At 45.3% G+C, this 14,583-nt stretch overlaps 1 long non-coding RNA gene across 1 annotated transcript; it reads left to right on the forward strand.

Annotated features, from left to right (window-relative positions):
• Nucleotides 1-4,911: 4,911 nt before the first annotated feature.
• Nucleotides 4,912-12,028, forward strand: LOC114012794 (uncharacterized). The gene is made up of 3 exons (XR_003555499.2): nt 4,912-5,270; nt 7,063-7,116; nt 10,805-12,028. It is a non-coding gene; the product is annotated as an uncharacterized LOC114012794 (long non-coding RNA).
• Nucleotides 12,029-14,583: the final 2,555 nt, after the last annotated feature.

The following is a 14,583-nucleotide window of genomic DNA, read 5'->3' on the forward strand; positions in this document are numbered from 1 at the left end:
TTTCTTAATTCAAGGAAAGTTTGTTCCTCTGCTGTCAGCAAACATCAGCAGCACCCTAACAGTGCAAGGCTCCATGTACCTCTGGTAGCTTATCTGCAGAGAGGCTGGGGATGCTCCAGACCTGCTAATCTGGGGTCATTGCAGTGTGATAATGGTTAAAATACCAGGAGAAGAAGGGGAGGCAGACTGCCTTTTTCAAAAAAGCTTGTAGGTAGGAAGTGACTTGCAAAACTGAACTTCAAAAGCATACATTCAAGGGTGCAAAGCCACATGCTTAAGAAAAGAAAGAACTAAGGTTGCCTGCATTCTATTAATACTGTTTCCTTGTCCTTATGCACTGTTATTATTATGCCCTCACATAATACTATGTTATTATTATGCATTCACTCCTAGAGGAAAAACTAACCTCTGGCAGATTTACAATGGAAACCAGATGCATCCCCTCTATGGCATCTGCTAATACATTATGTGTTTCAGACTTCCATTTAAACCTAAAAAGAAATATTTTCCTTCAGGGAAAATCTCACCTAATTGGCTGCTTCCCTCCATTTGCAGCAGTAAGGCAACTGTGAATTCTGAAAAATACATTCAGCCCAAGTATACGATGCTCTCTCCCACACACAAAGGACTGGGCGTGCTCCGTATCTCAGCTCAGTTCCCTTAGATCCCGTCAATCCCAGGACTGGGGAAGGGATATGGTGTGGAACGAGTCTTACCAGTTTCCTTTCCCTCTCAGGGGAGAAACCCTTGGTTGTTTCTGAGGGGACTGGGGGTGTGAGAGATTCCTTAATCCATTCTCTCCTCTCCGCATATGTTTACTTACTCACTCTGGAAGAGAAATGGAAGGCCAGAGGCTGAGGAGGCAGTGCAGCAGAAGAAATATTTCTGCCAATAGGTAAGTATTGGGAAAAGGGGAATTACGAACTGCAGAAGGGACAAGACACACCTTGGGCAAGTTTCACCAGGACTGAAGAAATGGGAGGAACAAGGAGGCAAAAACGATGGAGAGAAGTCAGCACTGGAAGGGATGAGGTCTAGCCAGGGGCATAGCTTACTCGTTAACTTACATTAAAGCAAGTCTGAAAGCAAAGAGAGAAACATCAGATCAAACCAACACCTTAATGAGAAATTTATTGCCGACGATACCACAGGCAGCAGTAGTCCTTGCTGGAAGCTTAAAATAATTGCCCTGCTTTGGGTCTGATACTCAGTTGGTGTACTGTGGAATTAAATATTGGCATTTCACGTAATAAAAAGATTCAGCTGCAGTTGACATCCTATACTCAGATGACCATGACAAACACTAAAATACAAAAACCAATTTGAAGTTCAGATTATGTTAGAGATTTGTTATGTTGTTCCCGTATTTACAGTAGCAAAGAGGGAAAGAGCCATCTTTTGTACTTAATTCCATCATTCTCATTGAAATCTAGTATTTTTTCCTCTTGTAGTGGTTTTTAAGTCAAAGGTTTTTGAGTCTGCAAATGAAACCATAATGGTCGATCATATTTAAAAGAAAACTTATGTCTGTGTTTGCTTCTTCATGCATCAATCACTTACAATGATCCACCTGGTAATTACATGTGGCAACAAGTGAAAATCGATCACTGCTCATCAACTATTTGCGTCTGTGCAAAACATCGCTGTAAATATCAGGCTGAAGTGACATGATAAAAGCCAAAAGGCTTAAAACAAGCAAAGCAACTAGGCGGAATATGCGAGTCTTTCTTCAGATTAGCTAATACAAACTGCACAATAGGAAACCAAGCTGCTTCTCTGATGCTGATCACCTTTTTCCAAGGCGACTTAAGAATTCAAGCAATACGTGCATGTATTTAGAACACTGCTCTCTGCATGTCATGACTATGTCTCAGTTATACTGATTCTTTGGAGAAAATAATCGAAAACAGATATATGCAATGTTAATCAAGAACACAAAACGAGATAATATCTTCTCCCACAAACAAGCACGTTTCTGTGTCAGAGCGGGCTGATATACATGAACTATGGTGCTGAACAGGAACAATTCTTCCCAGTGCTCAGGACTGCACGAAAAGCTGTAACCAGCTCCAGTATCATTTTTTTTGCAGAAATGCTTCTAGGGGAACAGTGATGTGCATTGTCAAAATGTCCAGGAAGTCACCCTCGAAGAGGTCCAGGGTATTCTGGGTTTCCTCTTGATCACTGTGCTCGATCACTTTTTTGTTGCCTTGGTTTGCTGAGCTGCAGGGCTCTTCGCTCTCCTTGCCATGCCCAGCCGTTACCACAGCAGTGCAACTGCCTCTACGCTGAGAGCTTCTGTGGGTGAGGAAGGGGTTCTGGTTCTTACCAGCAAATACTTTTGTCTTCCTGTTAGACCTGGTTCTTTCATAGTTCCTGAGCTCCATTAGCCTGTCACTGAAATACTCTTCCAGTGGTTTGTCATAGAAGCCACTGCCAGTTGTCAGGCAGCCTTTCAAGTAGCTTCTTGAAGAGCTCCCCAAGCAACGGACTAATGAAGCTCTGCTTGGAAAATTACTCAGCTGTGGTGAGGACCTCTTTCCTCTTTCCAAATCCTGGAAACGTCATTTGAAGGCTGGAGTTTCTGAATAATTTTTTGATAACTATTTAAAATAGGGGGGGAGGGAGAGGCAGGATTGGGGGCAGAAGGGAGAAGGAAATCGGAAGTAAAATATGCTGACTTAAGTAGCAAAAGGATCTTAAGTACGTGATTCCATACAGTAAACAGCTGTTAGGGAAGGTTTGAGGTTCTTAATCCAAATTCCCTGAAGACCTAGCAGTCTGTCACCAATCCCTCTCTGGAGCAGAAGTCCATTGGGCTGAGGTTAAACACTGCTGAGCATTTTTACCTCCTACCAACTCTGATGTACTGGCACAATTTTGTGTAGCCTCTCTGAAAATCTAATTCTCTGAAAGAATCCCTCACCTGTCTATATTAACAGAACTTCAGGTTTATCCTTTTCAAATCTCATTAGCCTACAGCTGCTGTCTCCCATGGTAAAACCAGATCCCACTTGTAAGAGATTTTTTTCTTCTTTTTCCCCTTTCCGTACTCCCAGATAACTCTGTGCTGAGGTGCACTGTATTATTACAAGAATTGCAATTTGCATATGCAAAGTATTTCTATGTCTTAAAACTATGAAGTTTATTATTATTACTCCGGAGCATATCACAGATGTACATGGAGTTTTCTGCTCCTTTCCCATCATAGGATGTCTCTCTCCTTTCTAACCAGCCAAATTAATACCTGAGTTACTTGAATAGGCAAATAAAGACTTGACCCAGCCCCAGCTGACATCAGTGGGTGTCTTTAGGTTGATTTCAAGGGAACATCCATGCTGTGAGTCCTTCTATAGACTGCGAGAGAATATTTTGCTAGAAATTCATCATGTAAAAGATTGCCTTTCCATAGCCACAGTTAAATGTCCCCTGGGTTTTCAAAGTTACTGCTTTGCCATTTCCACCCTTCTCACAGGTATTCCAGGACACTCCAGCCTGTCTCAAGCTGCAGCTGGTTTCTATGCGCCAAGGTAGACTGGACCATGGCTTTTTCTCTGAAAAACCTTAGCAGTTCAGCTTGAAAGAACTGTTTTATACCATATTACTGTTTCAAATCAATAAAAAGAAAGACTATACTGCACGTAAATGACAGCCACAGTGGGATCATGGAACATCTTGCAATCATTTATTATGCCTGACAATGTCTTTGGTATAAAAAAGCGCCATTGTTCATGCAGTTTTTGACAACTGCTAATTAAGTCTAGATACTTGCTAAGGGTCCAGCCACAAATTTGGTTTCAGAGCCCAGCAACGTCTCGGTAGGGTACTCCATCATCAGCACTTGGCATGTTGCCTGCTAGTAATGAATGAAAAACACTGAGCGCAGATGATAACTAGTGGGTTGGGCATGCCACATAAACAGAAAAGGAAGCAAGTTTTTGATCTCTTACTGTCCCATCACACTTCATTCTGGGAGGGAACCAGCCAGTCTAATGTCCTTGCCTAGAGCGGTTGTACTTTCAGAGTAAGTTAGGGAATTGAAGAACACTAAAACTTGGCTAAAATGTCATCTCTCCTTCCTACCTCAAACTTTTAAAATGGTTTAAAAATGAATTATCAATTTTAAAATTAATAATCAACTTAACAATGTAGCAGAATAAAAGTATTTCAAGTAAAGTTTTTCTGTATGAAAACACAGCCCAAAAAGTCAAATATCAACTTACCAGGAAGTAGAGGAATTATTACTCTAATAGAAGAACAGGTAGTAGTTATCATATATTGCAAAGAGAGTTTTTGCATACAAACCTTAATGTCCTGGAACCCTGGATATTCTGGGATGATGGGCAAGGTACACATGCTAACACTGTTTGACCGCCTTTGTTTCGTCATCTTGCCAGAGCACCTGCAGTTCCTGGAGAGATGGGATTGCCCCAGCCCAGATGGATTTTCAGTGAAATGGAGTGGTTTATGTTCTTTTATATAGCAAGTTCTCAGGCACATCGGGTCAGGTCACTCCATTTCAGCACAATTCAGAAGAGTTTAGAAGCACTGTGTATTCCAGAATAATTCTCTCTCTTAGTTTTCGCCTAATACATAACCTGGTACTAGTGAGCCCCTTGACAACCTGTAATGCTGAGAGCGCCAGCAGGCAGCCTAACAGCTCTGAGCAGTACGGTTCTTGCTAAAGTAGATTCTTAGAGATCATAGGCAGGTGATGCCTTCGCTGAGGTCTGGAACCCTCAAACCATTCATGCTGCATTTATCTTCTGAAAGCTTTTCACAGAAGGTCAGTAAATCTGAACCATGAATGCAAAGAGTCCAGGTGAGGGGGGAATTTGCAGGGATTACGGAGTTTCATACCGTCAGCTCAGACAGCTTAATGTGAATGCTGATGTGGCAGCAATTAGAAAAGATCAACAGCCCACGTGCAGCCGTTGTCACCCAGCTTACAGCGGAGCAGGCAGATTGCTGCCCTTCTGTCTAGGGATCCCTGACAGCAAAACTTGAAGAGCTTTTGCTCAGCAAGGCAAAAAGTAAGTCAGTCACACAATTAAGCAGCAAGTCAAGAAAGACAGTGTTGAAAGCTGTAATAAAAAATTCCTTCCAAGAAATCCTATGCTACTAGGTTTCCTCAGTGTGGTTAGAAATGGCTACAGCCCTGGAGACCTGAGGAGATCCAAACTGCCTTGCTGATTGTGTAGCTGTGTCTGGAGAGGGATGCGCTGCCTCCAAACAGCCTGGCACCGGGGCAGATTTGGCAAGAGGCCAAGGTAAGAGCAAATTTTCTTTCAGCTAAAGCTGTGAAAATGGTCATAGTAAGAAGCAGCATCTGTCCTGAGCATCTTACAACCTAAATATCATAGGTGCAGGGCAGTCAGGGAAGCAGCTCCACGGTTTTGACTTGAAGGTACGTTAGCAGTATCATCTGCTAGAAACAGACAAATGGATGTAGTTGCAATAGTTGGTACATCATGAAATTTGGCAGCATAGGGCTCCTTGTTGTTCCCAGTGACAGTGGACAATTCCAGACGTGTGGAGGGCAGCGCCTCCAGCCACTGCCCCTCTGTGGCCAGTTTGCATGCAGAGCATTGAGCAATGAACTGCCTCTTCGCACGCTGTGGAGTAGTTATTGTGCTCACTACTGCTTGTGGAAGGTAGACAGAGGGGATTTACAGTCCCCTAAACTTCCAAGGCTTCTAGCTTATTCAAGATATCAATAAATATTTGCATGCTCTGAATACGTGCATGCAATTATTTGTGGATGTCCTGGATGAGCTAGAAGAAATCCATATCCATCCAGGGTATCCATAAATACTTGCATGCACATGTTCAGAGCACTGACTATGAGCTGTAAAGAGCTTTGGATCTTATCCATGAGGCCATTAGCTGGATTCAGGTTAGTGCTTTAGCCTGTCTGGCAGACGGCAGCTTGGCAGGCTCAGGGCAGAACCCTCAACAGCAACACCCACCTGGCTGCTGGGCCAAAGCAGGCCAGGCATAAATAAAGAGCTCACGTAAACAAAGAGCTCACGTAAACAGCTACATCCAGCCCTTCACTATCCAAATGCAAAGGTGCAACCCTACTTTTTCCCGGCTCTGGCTCTGGCATTTTTTAATCTAACGGTAAAGTAATTCTCAGGCCGATAGCAAAACTCTCAGTATGCGTGACCATTTCAACTACACCCACACCAGTGTGTCACGGGTCAGGGTCCACGTCCACTGCTCCACATGAGCCACAAACAAATTCAAATATGAGGCTGATGGTAACGATTTGCATGTAGAGATGTCATGGTGCTCTTAAATAGAACTATGAGTCATCCCTGATGCAGCCCTGATTATTTGCACTGTTGTCGTATACATAATGGTACCTTAATACGCAAGTACAATGTGGCCTTGCTAGGAGTACCTGAGGAAAATTAACAAAGCCTTAACAGCTTATAACGGCTCTGATGATGCTGCAGCTTGAATACTGTGTTCAGGTTTGGGCCCCTCACTTCAAGAGGGATGTAGAGGTGCTGGAACATGTCCAGAGCCAGGCAGGGGGCCGGTGAGGGGTCTGGAGCACAAGGCTGATGGGGAGCACCTGAGGGAACTGGGGGTGTTTATATGGAGAAAAGGATGCTCAGGGGGGACCTTATCACTCTCTACAACTACCTGAAAGGAGATTGTAGGCAGGTGGAGGTCAGTCTTTTCTCCCAGATAACAAGCAATAGGATAAGAGGAAACAGCCTCAAGTTGCACCAGGGAGGTTTAGATGGGGTATCAGGAAAACCTTCTTCAAGGAAAGGGTAGTCAAGCCCTGGAACAGGCTGCCCAGGGAGGTGGTGGAGTCACCATCCCTGGAGGTGTTTAAAAAACATGTAGATGTGGTGCTTAGGGACGTGGTTTAGTGATAGGTTAAGCGTTGGACTTGATCTTAAAGGTTGGACTTCATGATCTTAAAGGTCTTTTCCAACCTAAATGATTCTATGACTGTGATTAACAAGGCTTCTTGGCACCAAATTTCCTCCTATTTAGCATAAAAAATACTTTCTTACTACTTCTCCTTTCCTGATCTTTTAGATATTCTCTGAGCCACAGCCATTTTGGGGATATGTTCCAGGCAAACGTCAACCGGTAAGTCATTGTGGACTGGCGGGAGGTGGGTCTTGTCTGTGAGTCTTCAGGCCAAGTCACTACCTCCAGGTTTAAGTTGCTTCAACCATGCAGAGACAAGTAGTGTGCGATCCGACTGGTGACAGAATATGCCTTACCCTGCAAAGGGGCAGAAAAAAACACAGCAACTGCAGGAGTCAAACTAATTTCACTGGCGACAAGAGAGCATTATTATTTCACAGGTCAAGGTATTCATGGTACTGCCTGCAGCTGTCATCTGATTCAGGGAAATGAGAACTGTGCAAAATAACTGCCACTGATATAGATGCTTTAGGAGGTGTGATCTGCTATAGGTGCAGAGGCTTTGCAGGGGACCTGCAGATGTACCCTTATTGTCGACACAGTGAAGAGTCTTTCCCTCTTTCCATTTAAACTTGCAGCCTGAAAACCTTTCATTATCAAAATCCATTCCCTCTTCTTCCCAGAAAGCATTTGCCTGGTTGAAGTGAGACACCAGCAGCTTTTAATCTGCAATTGCTCATTGTGCTTAATGAATATGAGAGTGCTACATACAATGTGTGACTTGCATGGAGCTTTAAAAAAATAAGTCCCATGTTCCTGTTTTAATGGGAGGTTCTGATTCTACTCCCGCAGTTTAAAATCAGAGCTTGTGGAGTCTGTTCTTTGGTAATCCTGTGTTCCTTCTTGTACCATATCATTATTGTATACAGTGGGGCCAAGATAATTCTCTGTTCAGCAAAGCTCTCTATCCTGTTTAACATGAAACTGTACATTATCCTTTGATCCTCCGGTGAAAAGAAACGACTTTCAGCAGCATGTAGGCTTCATTAGTTACCCACCTTATATCCTAATCTTTAGACTCTTTTTAAAAGCACCTTTAAAAAAAAAAATGGAGAGTCACATTATTATATCATTCCTCATGTCAGATAAGCCAGTATTGTTTATAGCAGTTTGCATGGACGGGTTGCGACCACAAATCTCTGTTCTTCTGCCTTGGGAGTAAATCACTCAGAAGAAAAATCATGGAAGGAATTATTTAGGTTTCTACAACCCATACGATTGCTAACCATTTGCATTTTCTCCACTATCCCTTCAACAAATAAGAACTTGTCTACTGTTATATCCAACCTTTAAGTATCATAAGCAAGGTGAATGACTGAAAACACTCCCATTAATCATAAAATGCAAAACAGAACATTTATTTTTCAAAGTACCACTAAATGACACAGATGTTAATGAAAATCCAAATCCAGAACTGGATATGGGGTCCAAACCCAAGTAATAAGTACATGGTGTTGCATTTTTAATATAGATTATTAAATGCCTTGCAGCAGAAAGGAAAGCTATGTTGATTTAATGATAATTTGTATCAATGTGATGAATATTTTCCCTAGTTGAAGATACCTAATTTGTGTTACAGAAGTACAGGTTCATTCCCATAGTATCAGCTTCATGAAGCTAGAACACTTTGAAGGCTACATAGTTTTACGCAACAAATGAGAAGAACCTTTTTCCCTGCGATCTACACTAGAGTAACTTCTGTAACTAATCTGCTGACCTCTTACTGAGGTCAAGGCATGTTACATCCCTTCATCCACATAAGCAGCTGTTTTGTCAGAGTAGGCACTTGGGCTGGTCAGATGTGCTTTGCCTTCTCTTAATGGTCAGAGTCCTAAATCTGCTGTTCACTCTGGGTTCCTGTGGGTCTTAACTCCATCACCCCAGTCACCACAGCCACGCTGTTATCAGTGACCACATTAGTCGCTAAGTTGAGACTATACAAGTAAATACAAGTCAAAATTAATGTTGTTACTAATATTTCAGTACCCCTGGTGTTCCCCCCATGCCTCACCCTTGGTCTGCCTCTTCACAGCACTGCTGTTGCCACACTCTTCAACCTGCCATTCCCAACATGGGTTGCTTTGTCTGACAAAAATCCCAGATAAGTTTAATACATTTTGTGATGGTTTAACTCAGTCTTTAGAGTTAACCCCAATCAAGGGGCATTTGCTGTTGTTTATTTCTAAATGCAACCAGGAGGTTTCCATCCAATTCCTTCACTCCAGGAGCTGTAGCTTTAAAAGCTGCTACAACCTGCATCAAAAATCCAGAAGATGCTCTTGTGTAGGACTGTGAGCATCGCAAAGACAGCAAAGTGAATTGCACAGCAAACCCCTTCTTCCTTGCTGTTAAAGGGTTGTCACCACTATAGTACGCTCTCCTGTACTACAAACATGCCAGAGTCTGCCTGAGGACCAGCGACAGTCCTGCTGCAACAGCCCACAGCCCAGCAGAGCCTCTGAGCTGCCACATAAGCTGGTAGGTAGTGCCTGCAGACCAGGCTGGTGCTTCCCTACAGCCACCGATCTTGCCCCAAGAACACTCCCGTATGACACGACGTAAAGCCTTTAAATGATCAAGTTTTTGTAAAACTGTGAAAAGTGCTGGTTTGTAACACTTAAGAACAGAGGCAGGGAAAATGGTCCCAAATCCTCGGTAAGCCAGAGCCAGGTGGGACTGCAGGGAGCCAAGCAGTGCTGAAGCTCCTGTGCCAGCCTAGGGGCCTGAAGCAATGCCAAGAAGTGGGAAAGACGAGAGGTGAGCACAGCAGCTCCATTACCTACTGACCAAGGAGATGAACAGGCTTTACTAATAACTATGGGAGCAAAGTATGTCGTGAAAAAAGCAATGAGCTGTTCCTTGCCCAGAGATGAGTGGTTCAGGGTGGGAGCACAAGCAGAATTGCAAAAGGCTGAGTCAAAATTTTTGGCTTCTGAGGTTACTCGGTTCCTCATTTAGAAAAGGCTTTGGTCGAGCCCTAAAAAGAAGCCTGGGCTGCATGACTGCCTCTGCATCCAGACTTCCCCTGAATCTGGATGGTATGACTTTGTATCTGTTGCAAGTATCTCCTCTCTGCTTGGAAAAAAGAAAATAGCAGTGTGGGGGGGGATATAAATCTATACACCATTTTACTTGGCAACCAAAACCCTGATCTCACTCTTTTGACCTCAGACCAACTTTCATGCATCGCTCTTCCTTTCTTAGATGGCTAATACTCTTAAAAGAAGGAACAGATGGCACCCATTTGCAGATGTCAAATGCTTGCCTCACATAGCATGTTTACTATTGGATTTCCACCAGGGACTCCTGGCCCAGATAGTGAGATTTTTGTTATAATCACCAGCTTTAAACCTGAAGTAAACATTCACTGACTAGGTTGAGCCACAATTACATTTATATCTCTCAGTGCGTCTGATTCTTTTTAAAATTGACTGTAGATTGGAGTACATGAAAGGGATTAGGGATGCTTAGAGTTCAGGAAGAGGAGTATTAGAAGTGGATATTAAATAAGAGATGGGAAAAGAACAAAAAATGTAACTCCTGCACTCCTAGGAGGGGAACCACAATCTAAGAGCGGAGCTACAAGAGAAGATCCACATTTCTCGGTGCCTGTGACGCTGACTTGGGAGCAAGGCTATGGGTGTTTGTGGTGAATACTCTGATTTATACCCTGCTATCCTTCTGCATAAACTTTCCCACATGAGCATCTCAAGTGGAGCAGTCAGGTGTGACCCTTTGTGTTACAGAGTAAAGCAGCTGTGAAGCTGTGAGGTTTGCCACTGCATTCCCCAGAACAAGATTCTCGGGGCTGTTCTTTCTTTGTTTCTTTTCCTGTTTTTGAATACAGGTTTCTGAGCTTCCTGTCTGGGTGACCGCAAGCACAAGGGAAGCGCTGATCCCTCTGGGATAGCAGTGCTCAGCGTGGGATCTCCTTGTCTCTGCTTGCAGCTGCTCTGCATTAAGAATAAACTCACCTGAACCTATTGACCCCGGTAGCAGTTTTGTAGCACATTTCCAACATTGCACATCTTCAAGAAAAGTGCTCTAAGAAGTATAAAAGCAGTTTCCTCCCTCTATGAGGGATTAATTCTGGAAACTAAAGGTGGACGCTTAATGACAGTGCTGACAGTGCCAAGTGCTTCAGACACATTAAGCTAATGTGCTTATTCCACAAGCCTAAATTGCCTCGTCTATCCAACTTCATCCCATGGCAACTTCTAAAGCACAAGGAAGCATTAGAAAATCTACAGCTAAGTAAAATCCAGGGTAGAGGAAAAATACAGCAAAAATCACATTAAAAGTCATAAACAAGGTGACTGCTGGTCACAGCCACAGATCTGGTCCGATCTGCTCCACCAGATACATTCATTGTGTCTGTCTCCAGTACCTGAACTATGTCAAGCTACAAACTATGCAGATTAACCATGCTGAAGCACAGCATCCGTAAGAGTCCTTCCCACATTCATTTTGGTACCTCAACAGGCTCAAGACCACCACATTTCCATCCTGCCCTAATCAGATGTTGCTTCTTGGGGGCAAACTGAGCTGCAAAAACATGGGAGCAATGAAGAAATGTCAGGTTTATCAGCTCCACCAAGTGATCCCAGCAATATAGAGCCAAAGGAGGGGGAAGGTATCCTCCTGGGATCCCTGCATCTTCAACTCTGGTAATTTTTCCTTTTTTTTGGAAGTACATAATAACCCCCAGAACACAAACAATTTCTTGCCTCACCTGCTTACAGATGTTCTGATTCCCTGTCTGCTTCTTCTCTTGATAATATTTATTTTTCTGAGACTTGCATGCTGTGCCTGGTAACAAGTCTGGATATGAACACATCACCTTCCCTACTCCCATCAGCTCTGTTCCCATGGGCTTGTCCATCTTCCCTCCACACCCTGCCTCCTGTTTCCTCTCTCCTCACACAGAGACAAACAAACTGGCCTCCCCACCTCAGTTGCTGCTGCTCTCACAAGCACTCCATCTAGTACATCTTCGCCACAATTGGCCAAGACACCTATAGGAATAGTGGCACAGAAGTGGACAGTACACGAGCTCAGCTTTAACTCTCCGCCTCAGCAGAGCTGTCTGCGGAAATTGCTTGTACAAAGAGCAAAGCAAAGAGAGGTACGTATAGGTGCATAAGTCACATCAGTGATTACAGGTCGATATTCTAACAAGCGATGCCCTTTGTCCCCATGCGGTGAGTGCCTGGTGCCTTCTGATCATCTGCACTCTCTGGGAACAGCCCTCTTTGCAACTCTTTTCAGAGAGAAGCTAATATAGGGTGATCTCCAGTATCAGGACGGTATTTGCAAGTCAATGAAAAGCCTATCCATGATGTCAACTTCTGTCAGTGCTACCAAAAAATATTACAGGCAGACAATGAGAGTCAAGAGCATGATTAGAAAGCCCAGGTTCCTTTCCCTAGGACTGCTCCTGTGGTGGCCAGAAAAAAACGCCATTGCTGGGGCAACGTTGCTGCAACTGCTTCTGCTGGAGAAGGAAGGGATGGGTTATATCTGCTTTCTCTGTTAGTGGGTAGGAGGGCAGTTTCAGAGAAAAGCTTCAGGACTGCTGCCTCTCTTCATTTCCTAGGACACCCTAAGCCTTCAGATAACGTTCCATGGAGAGTGGAAGATCCCCTGTGCTACATCATCTAGGAAAGAAGGAGTGATAAAAAGGCAGCCTGAAGTTATTAAAGGAGCATTAAAAATAACACAGCTCCACAAATCCACGTGGATTCTGTTCTGTTTAGGGCATGCAAGGCTTTATGAATAATGCCTGAACACAGGCAAAATCCTCCAGAAATAGTCTGTCTTGGTGTACTGCTTTCCTTCCAGCGGTCCCCTGTACTGGTAGGTCACCTGGCCTTGTCTCTCACGACCTCAGCTGGCACTGTGGAATCCTTCTACCAGCTACAAGCCTTGAAATGGGCACATGGGGGAGGTGGTGTCTCCTGCTCTAAGCAGGAAGGTGAGCTCCAGCATGCCTGAGCTACAACCTTTTCCCTTCACAAGCAGCCTCTGTGGACCCTCTACTGTCCAGATCAGCCAGAGGTGCTCTGCCTGCAACTCACAGGGCTAGAAGTGCTTTCAGACATCATCTGCTGGCAGCCAGCTTAGTGGCAAGCTGTTCCCCCGTGGCTGACAAGCAGGCTCTGAGCAGCCCTGTGCAGGCAGGCAAGGTTGTAGCATCCCACTTGGAATTTAGATACTGGGGGGAAACTGGTCCAGATCCAACAGCCTCTTCTGAGGCAGGGCTGCCGCAGCTCCATACCCTCAGGTCCAACCAGGAGCAAGGCTGCCTATGTGCTCCCAGTGGGCAAACATACACAGAACACACATATGCACCATATGTATACATATATGCATATAAAAATATATAAATGGCTACCCATGCAGATCATAGAATTGTAGACTCAGAATCACCGAATGGTTTGGGTTGGAAGGGACCTTAAAGATCATCCAGTTCCAACCCCCTGCTATGGGGAAGGGATACCTGCCACCGGACCAGTTGCTCCCAGCCCTGTCACAGCACTCTCCAAACTATCAAGCTGCAACAAGGTCTTTTACCATCTCATACAAGCACATTCTTCATACAGTCCCTCTGCTGCCTTCTCCTTATCTCAGCCAGTGCATGTGTTCTCTCTCCTCTTGCTTCTTTCTCTCTCTCTTCCTCGGCTGCCCAGCCTCTTAACAGAACCAGCCACAGCTGCACCTTGTCTACACCAGCCAACCCACCGCCCCTGAAGCCAGCCCACAGCTGTGTATTATCAATGCTAATTAACCCAGCTTCGTTCCTCTGCAGCCCCATCCAGCCCGGCCTTGAGCACCCCCAGGGATGGGGCATGTACCACCTCTCTGAGCAGCCTGGGCCAGTGCCTCACCACCCTCACAGGGAAGACCCCCCCAGTCTCTCTGGCAGCGGCTGGGACTCCCCTTGTCCCTCCGACAGCCACCTTCTCCCATGAGCTCATCCCTAGAGACTCACACATACCTCTGGCTCAGAGGCAACTTCCCCCACTTGCCAGCCTGACCTGCACTAGATGCCATTCCCCCGCCCACCCAGCTCCAGCTGTTGGCTCTATGGACACGTGGGCTCCTGGGACCGCTGGTCCCACCCCAGCTGCTGGCACTTAAGCCCACTCGCTCCGTTCTTGCCTGTTGCTGCCACCGCAGCCACCCAGGACCCCCCACCAGTGCTGACTGGTCCCAGGGCACGGCCAAACCAACACAGGGCATGGCCAGCGTACCAACGAGGAAATGACTGAGGTGGTATGAGCCCTTTTTATCCCTTAATCCCTCTATTTTCCCACCCTTGTTCCTCCCCAGAACGACCTACAGCCCCTCCGTTTCCCTGCCTTTGGTTCCTCCCCCAGACATCCCATAAAGTAACTCCTCTCAGTCCAACAGGTGCTCTGGCACTGACACATCCCGGTGGATTTCCCACCTGGAGAGCAGGGCCGGCAGCTGTCCCAGGGCAGAGCGGAGGCTCCCAGGCCACCAAGCCCTTACCTTGCCTCTCCTGCCTGCCGTGCTGCTCTGGCCTTGCAGAGATGGACCCGGGCTGGGCTGGCCGGGGCGGGGGGGGGGCAGATGGGGCTGTGGCCGGGCCGGGCTGTGGCA

The sequence above is a fragment of the Falco peregrinus genome, chromosome 1 (genome assembly GCF_023634155.1).
Source record: "Falco peregrinus isolate bFalPer1 chromosome 1, bFalPer1.pri, whole genome shotgun sequence".
Classification (NCBI taxonomy): domain Eukaryota; kingdom Metazoa; phylum Chordata; class Aves; order Falconiformes; family Falconidae; genus Falco; species Falco peregrinus.